Source organism: Bubalus bubalis, chromosome 4, assembly GCF_019923935.1.
Source record: "Bubalus bubalis isolate 160015118507 breed Murrah chromosome 4, NDDB_SH_1, whole genome shotgun sequence".
Lineage (NCBI taxonomy): Eukaryota > Metazoa > Chordata > Mammalia > Artiodactyla > Bovidae > Bubalus > Bubalus bubalis.
In genome coordinates this window covers 157604651-157613220 of record NC_059160.1, presented here as the reverse complement: position 1 = coordinate 157613220, position 8570 = coordinate 157604651, and the positions used below count along the sequence as shown (strand labels likewise).

General features: G+C 41.0%; 1 pseudogene; it reads left to right on the top strand.

Moving 5' to 3' along the window:
• Positions 1–4804: 4804 nt before the first annotated feature.
• On the top strand, positions 4805–6205 carry LOC102408900 (annotated as a pseudogene).
• The last annotated feature ends 2365 nt before the right edge of the window (positions 6206–8570 follow it).

Below are 8570 nucleotides of genomic sequence, written 5' to 3'. Positions count from 1 at the left end.
TTCATAATATGAAGGTCACTCACTTCTGAAAGTCATACCTGAGTTAAAGATATGCAGTAGGCTTTTTGAGTTGGGAAAGCTCTGTTTACAGAAGACAGAGATGGTGGCATCTCCTGGGAACTTCTTGCATCTTTCTTTTTATTGGAACATGCTTGCTTCTCAATGTTGTGTGGTTTCTGCCGCACAGCAAGGTGAATCCGCTCTATGTATATGTGTGTTCCTTCCCTCTTGAGCCTCCCTCCCACTCCCCGCATCCTAACCCTCCCGGTTATCACAGAGTACCGAGCTGAGCTCTCTGCACTCTACAGCAACTTCCCACTACCCATTTTACACAAGGTGGGGTATATATGTTGAAGCTACTCTCTCAATTTGTCCCACCCTCCCCTGGCCCACTGCACCACCCACCCTGGCCACATGTCCATAGGTCCATTGTCTATTCTGTGTCTCTATTCCTGCCCTGCAAATACGTTCATTAGTGCCATTTTTCTAGATTCTACATATGTGCATTAATATATGATCTTTATTTTTCTCTTTTTGACTTAACTCCACTCTGTGTGACAGACTCTAGGTTTATCTTGCCTCTTGACGATTCATCTCTTGCAAGTTATTGGCCTCCTCTCCAATTATAGTGGGTTTTCTAATAAGAAAATCTATTTCTCCCTGAAAACTCCCACTTCCCTCTTTGATGACTCAGATTTCCTGACTCGTGTATCTGGATTCTTAGTCCAGCCAAAATTCTGTGGCAGTTCTCTGAGTGGTTCTGTGTGTTCTCTCCTTTTCACTGACAGAAGCCAGGGTAGTATTGTTCAGCGTTTTCCTATGTGCTTTCTATGACCTTATATGTCCAAGCTGGTATTATCTCAAATGCTAGAGGCTTGACATTAACACTACATCGTGAGTTTAACAGCTATCTGGGGAGTACGGGAAGTTTTTAACTCATAGTAGGTTGCATCCTTTCTGCAAGTAAATTTATTTTTCCATGAGAGTCAACTGTCTTAGTGGCAGGGTCCACTTGTAAAGTCCTCTGTATTAAAAGCAGACTTCAGCTCAATCACTGAATCTGTTTGCTTAGCAGTTCAGTTCAGTCACTCAATTGTGTCCGACTCTTTGCAACCCCATGAATCGCAGCACGCCAGGCCTCCCTGTCCATCACCAACTCCTGTTGTTCACTCAAACTCACGTCCATCGAGTCAGTGACGCCATCCAGCCATCTCATCCTCTGTCATCCCCTTCTCCTCCTGCCCCCAATCCCTCCCAGCATCAGAGTCTTTTCCAATGAGTCAACTCTTTGCATGAGGTGGCCAAAGTACTGGAGTTTCAGCTTTAGCATCATTCCTTCCAAAGAACACCCAGGACTGATCTCCTTTAAAATGGACTGGTTGGATCTCCTTGCTGTCCAAGGGACTCTCAAGAGTCTTGTCCAACACCACAGTTCAAAAGCATCAATTCTTCGGCGCTCAGCCTTCTTCACAGTCCAACTCTCACATGCATACATGACCACAGGAAAAACCATAGCCTTGACTAGACGGACTTTTGTTGGCAAAGTAATGTCTCTGCTTTTGAATATGCTATCTAAATTAGTCATAACTTTCCTTCCAAGGAGTAAGTGTCTTTTAATTTCATGGCTGCAATCACTATCTGCAGTGATTATAATGGCAGCAAAAATATACAGATTAGAAATGAAAGTACAGCCACTGCAAATGATGGTGGGAGAATGGGGTTTGTTTTGGATAAGATGCTATAGAAAAAGTTTTGACCTCTGGTGGAAGAAAAACAGTACCCATCAAAATCAATAGGCCTGGCATATAGGCTGTGGTTAGTAGATTCTGTGTTGAAGGGCCACAGGCCAGCGTGAAGTGGGAAATCCCAAGGGTAAAGAAGTCTACATGTGTCTTGATGTTGATTACTATATTTATTTTAATTTAAATTAACATCTATCCTAGTGTTATTATTTTATAAACAGCAAAGGAAGATAAAGTGTAGTCAACTTCCAACACACTGTTCTCTGATGTAGAGATTTTATTTTAAATGTATTAATATTCAGATATACAGAGTTTTAATATATATCCTGCTGCTCTGTTCAGTAACTCTTTGAATGCACAATATTGTCTGTTTTGATGCTTGATTGTAGTGTATTATTTTTGAGGACATTTAAAAAGGCAGCTAAACTCAATACATCTCATGCTAGCAATATAAATAACACACAAAGCTATTGTCCAATGGATGGTTATGGCCAAGCCTGCCCATTTCAGGCAGTAAGAGTCTACCACACAGCTAGCTACTGACCTGCTGCCTGGATGGTGCATATTGAAGCACTCTATTGATTCTAAGGGATATCAGAATTCAGGAATTTGTAGTATGTGAAAAATAGCATGAATCTTATTATTTTTGAAATGGCATAGATGAAGGAGAACATGCTTTCTGTTTTGATGGTGATGGACTTAATAAACGTAAGGGTAGCTCTACTCCAATCAAATGATGTGCAGATACGTGGGACAAGAATTAATCCTGAAGAAATTGATTCTAACATGTTGAAATTTGTCACCATGACAGGAAAATCGTTATTCCAAGGGATTTGCTTTCTGTACCTGGTAACAGATACCAAGCTTGCCATTAGAGGAAAAAAAAAAAAAAAAACGGAAATGCAGTGAAACCTTGAGCGCCTCGAGGACAAACTGCCTTTTGATGGCTAACGTTCGCCTGGATAGAGTGCATTGTGAGAGATGGGTTTTGTCATGCACTGTTTCTTCTAAATTTCATAGAAATCAAATGAGTTAAAAATCATTGTTAGCACATTTTATTGATGAGGAACAGAGGTGCAAAAAGGCAAAATAACTCACTCGGTATTCCATAGCTTGTAAACAGAAGGGTGTAATTCAAAATGCCAAGCTGAAGCATTTCTCATGCAGCTATGCTGTCTCCTGGCAAGTGAACTGGGCCAGTAACTTTCTCTTTATGTGCCAGGTGTTCATAAATTAGGCATCTGTGAGTTGGAAAGTCACTCCGCAACTCTGGTTTTCTATCAGAATAAATCAGGATTCTCTACTGGCTTCACTGTGGAACCAATGCAGATGCGGTGGTATCAATGTTTGAGAGCAAGTGGTGCAAGGCATTTGATTGTTTTTTTTTTTTTTCATATATTCTTTCTCAAAAGTTTTAGTTGATGGGATTTTAAAATTATTTTTTAAATATTAGATGAATACAGTTAATTGTTAAAATGCTAGTCAATATAAAAGTATATAATAGAAAAAACAAAAGAGGTTCTCCGTCTTGTTGCCCACTACTCCAAGGGTTGATGTTGTTCAATCCTAAGTCATGTCTAACTCTTTGTAACCCCATGGACTGCAGCATGCCAGTCTTCCCTGTGCTTCAGTATTTCCCAGAGTTTGTGCAAACTCATGTCCACTGACTAGTGATGCCATCCAACCATCTCATCCTCTGTAGTCCCCTTCTCCTGACCTCAGTCTTTCTCAGCATCAGGTTCTTTTCCAATGTGTCAGCTCTTCGCATCAGGTGACCAAAGTATTGGAGCTTCAGCTTCAGCATCAGTCCTTCCAATGAATATTCAGTACTGATCTTGTTTAGGATGGACTAGTTTGATCTCCTTGCAGTCCAAGGGACCCTCAAGAGTCTTCTCCAACACCATAGTTTGAAAGCATCAATTCTTCGGTGCTCAGCTTTCTTTATGGTCCAACTCTCACATCCATACGTGACTACTGGAAAAACCATACCTTTGACTATATGGACTTAATTCAGCAAAGTGATGTCTCTGCTTTCTAATATGCTAAGTTTGTCATAGCTTTTCTTCCAAGGAGGCAGCATCTTTTACTTTCATGGAGGCAGTCACTGTCTGCAGTGATTTTGGAGCCGAAGAAAATAAATTCTGTCACTGCTTCCCCTTTTTCCTCATCTATTTGCCATGAAGTGGTGGGACTGGATGCCATGACCTTAATTTTATGGATGTTGAATTTTAAGTTATCTTTTCACTCTCCTCTTTCACCTTCATCAAAAGGCATTTTAGTTCCTCTTCACTTTCTGCCATTAGAGTGGTGTCATCTGCGTGTCTGCAGTTATCGATATTTCTCCTGGCAGTCTTGATTCTAGCTTGTGCTTCATCCAGACCAGCAGTGTCAGTACTTCGCTGTGTCTCTTCTATTATGATTTTTAGATTCACATACAAATAAGGTACAAGTTTTATAAAAAATTATACCAAATTATTCATATTGTTATGAAATATGCCTTTTTACTCACCAATATAATGTCAAAACGGAAACTCAATTTGATCTATTTAAGACTGAGGAGAAATTTAAGGAGATTTAAAGGAGAAATGTATTGGTCATGAATTCCAAAGAAGGGTTGAATGATTGAACTATAGGATCAGAAGGTTGAGTTGGTCCTCAGTATTTCCTGAAACCAAAATTTTGAACACTCTTCTCTAAACTCAGATTCTTGCATATTGTCAGGTGGATTTGCAAAGCAAAACATCTCTACAGGAAGGGAAATGAGGCTACCAACAAGTTCCCATAGGGCTCTTTCTTAGTTGCACTTCAAAAATCTATGATACGACTCTTAATTGATTCAGTTTGGGTTAGGTATCCATCTCTGGATCAATGAGCATATGTATAAGACTGGGGAATTATGACTGTTGTATCTTTGTTCAATTACCGAAGTCTGGGATATTCAACATTAGCCTACAGGACAGGGAAATTAAAATATGCCAATTTCCAGCTTAAACTATGTGGTTGGGAGCAGGGACTGGGTTTTAATAATGGTCTCTTTACAGCTCTAAACAAATATCACAAGGATGAAGGTTATCTGCATGAACAAAAGGTAAGAATCCATTAAGCAAAATATGAATGTATTATAGATCATTTCCTGTCTCTCTATGGATGGACATTCATCTTAGCTTATATTTTTCATCATTACAAATATTTTTCATTATTATAAATAATGCTGCTGTGATCATCCTTGCAAACATATCTTTCTGTCCATATAAGCATTTCTGTATAATAGCCTTGTAAAAATGGAGCTGCAAGTTAAAAGCATATGCATGTTTTAATTTCATAGGTACTGTAAAATCCCCACCAAAAGGTATTTACACAGCCACCAACAGTGAATTTTTGTGCACCTCACAAATCTCTTAAAAACTATCAGATACAATAAACTGGAAGGAAACTAAGCACTTTTATACGTGAATTATAAATCTGTTACCTCAAGGTAAATGTTGAAATTTCTAGGCTCTCTTTTTATATAATTTCAAGGTATGTATTTTTAAGAGTGAGTTGACAGTGAGTATGAAGCTTAGCATTAAACTTCAGAAAATTCAGGGTTTGTTTTCACCAAGAGAGGAAAAGCAAGTTAATCTCAAGACTGAGAATCTACCTCATCATGGAATATGCTGGCGGAAGAGATGTGTTAGATTACCTAGAGGCTCATGGCACATGAAAGGAAAACAAATTTGAAGAAAATTCCACCAGAAAGTATCTGCTTTGTGTGAGTACTGCCAACAGAAGTGGGTTGTTTACTGAGACTGAAAGGCAGAAAATCTACTCTTGGATGTTGACATGAAATCAGGATTGTAGACCTTGGTGTCAGCAACAAATTCACCTTCAGCAACTAGTTGCGCAACTTTTGTGGCAGTAATTTTGCTGCCCCAGAACTATTCCAGGGCAAAATTTAAGATAGACCCAAGTGAGGGGGGTGTGTGTGAAGGCTGAGAGCTCTCCTATATGCAGGGGTCATCTGATCCCAGCCTTCGGATCTCAAGGAGCCATGAGAGAAGTTATGGAGTGAAACATACCATAGTCCCTTGTACTTGTCCATGGAGTGTGAAAACTTGCTTAAGAAATTTCTTTCTCAGTCCCACCAGGAGAGTCACTTTTGATCAAATTGTGAAATATTCATGGATAAATCTGGGTCATAAAGAGGAATTAAAGCCTTATGTGGAACTACTTCCTGACTACAAAGACCCCAAGAGGGCTGAGTTGATGGTGTTAATAGATTATACACAAGAAGAGCTCAAGGACTCACTGATGGGCCAAAAGTCTAAGGTGATGGCCACCCATCTGCCCCTGGACATATGAGCTCAGAATTGGAGGGCTGTGCAATTACTCTGAGGCCCCAGCCTTCTGCTAATCTGACCAACAACAGCATTGCACATGAGAATAGTCTCTGCCAACCCCAACCAATGGAGTTTCAGCAATAATGCTGGTCCTGCCACTCCCATCCACTCTATCTCTAATTCTCAGTGTAGCAGTGCAGACAACCAGCAGCTTTAGAATGACCAGGAGCCAGAACACAAAGCTGGCAGCATAATCAACATGCTGGCCACCTCCCTGCTTGTCTTGGAGAAGAAGAAAATAACTCCTATTACCTCCACAGAGAGCAATCTTTCCACTAACAGAAATCAAAACAGGAATTCCTCAAATTTGGAGAGGGCCAGCCTCAGACAGAAAGCAAAGAGCTGAGCCAGGGTAAGTTCTGGGGCCTCTTATGGCAGCTTTGGTGCAGCCCAGCCAGGCCTCCCAGTGCAAAGAATGGGGAGGTGCCTCAGCCCCATTGCATCAGCATGTCATGTCCCTGTTGTTGTTCAGTCGCTACATCATGTCTTATTATTTGCATCCCCATGGACTGCAGCACGCCAGGTTTCCCTGTCCTTCACTATCTACTGGAGCTTGCTCAAACTTATGTCCACTGAGTTGGTGATGCCATCCAACCATTTCATCCTCTGCTGCCCTCTTCTCCTCTTGCCCTCAATCTTTCCCAGCATCAGGGGCTTTTCCAAGGTGACTTTCCACCATGGTGGAGCCCCAGACAGGAAATTCTTTCCATACTGAACAGCTGTCCCATATATACAACCAGCAGTATGTGCCCTGTGGGAAGACTCCAGCCTCTTCCTCTGGCAACAGACAGGACCCTCAGACTGAGTGGAGACGTTCAGCTCTAACTTCACCTTGTGGGCAACAGAGGCAATCATAAAAGAATTTCCAGAGGCAAAGTGGTGCTCACTCTCCTTTACTTGGAGTATGAAGATCACAAGCAAGTAGAGTCTACTGGGAGATCTAAGGTTCTGGATGCAAACAGCAGCCAGTGTGAACTAAAGAAAAAATGCTTCCTATTTTGTGTGCATAGCTCCTTGGGCCAAAGGGACTGCATGCAGTGAAAGATGGAGGGGGGCAACATGTTTCGACGTTTCTTAATGTGTTTGACCTAAGCAGATAGGCCATTTCCGTGGCCTTCAGAAACATTGCCTCTAAGACCACCATGGAGTTTAAGCTTGTAAAGGCTGCCAGGAGCCACCAGGGAGACAAGAGAAGAAGTAGGCTGGTCCTAGCTGCCAAGCCAGCCATTCTGTCCAGTGTTTCACCCTGGGTCGCTTCTCCTCTTCTCAAAACTTTCTCTTTTCTTCTTTCTCTCTCTCTCTCTCTCTATATATATATTCCCCCCGACCAGAGGAAAGAGATTGATCTTTTGAAATAATGAAAAACTATCCAAATGGAAACACAACACTCGTATACCTATCTCTCTCTGCTATTAACTCATAATGTCTATTAACATGTCTTTGAGCTGACTAGAATAAACCATTCTTTATAATAATAGATTACATGTTATATAGTAAATATGTCCACATCATGCCCTCTGGAGCAAAAGGGAAGCATACATATATAAAATCTCTGGGTCAGATGGTTGAAGCTGTAATCACTTAAAATCAAGGATGGCATGAGAAAACAGGAAAGCACTGAGCGACTTCTGCAAAGAAAAATAAATTGCTTTTCTCTGGAATAAATATAAGCCAATAAAGCTCAGCCAAATGACTTCATGAGTATAAATGTTTTCCAGGCAAACTTATAAAGTGCTAAGATGAACACATCTAACCTGTTGCAATAAAGCTGTTCGGTAATAAGAGCCCCTGGATTCCATAGCTCTAGGGTGGATTAAATATTTTATCTTCTAAGGAACAATAATCAGTTTGGGAGAGTGAAGGAACTGGCTTTATTTGATATTTGATTTACTTTCCCTGCCATTTCCATGAGTCACCTTTTAGTGTTGACTTTCAGTTCAGCGGCTGTTGTAGCACCAAAATCCTGAATTATGAAGAAAAAAGAGTGGTTTCATTTAGGAGAAGTAAATATTCCAGCAGCTGTGAACTCAGGGTTTAAAATCATTCTCACTTGCTGAAAACAAACAGACCCAGCAGAGAGTCAAGTGAGAAGCAAATGACAGAAATACTCGTGCGAGTCCATCCACTGTGTACGGGGTGAGTGGCTCGTCTGTGGTTTACCTCTGGTTATTTACTTGTTTCTTCCCTGCTTTCACACCCCCACCCCCACCCAGATGCCCTCAACTGCTGCATCTTCAATTCTACCTCTGCACACCAACGGATTCCTTCATTCTCTTCATTTAATAAAACATTGCCCATCTATGAAGATTGTTGTTGTTGTTCAATCACTAAGTTGTGTCCACCTCTTTGCAACCCCATGGACATGCCAGAGTTTGCTCAAATTCATGTTCATCGAGTCGGTGGTGCCATCCAACCATCTCATCCTCTGTCAACCCCTTCTCCTGCCTTC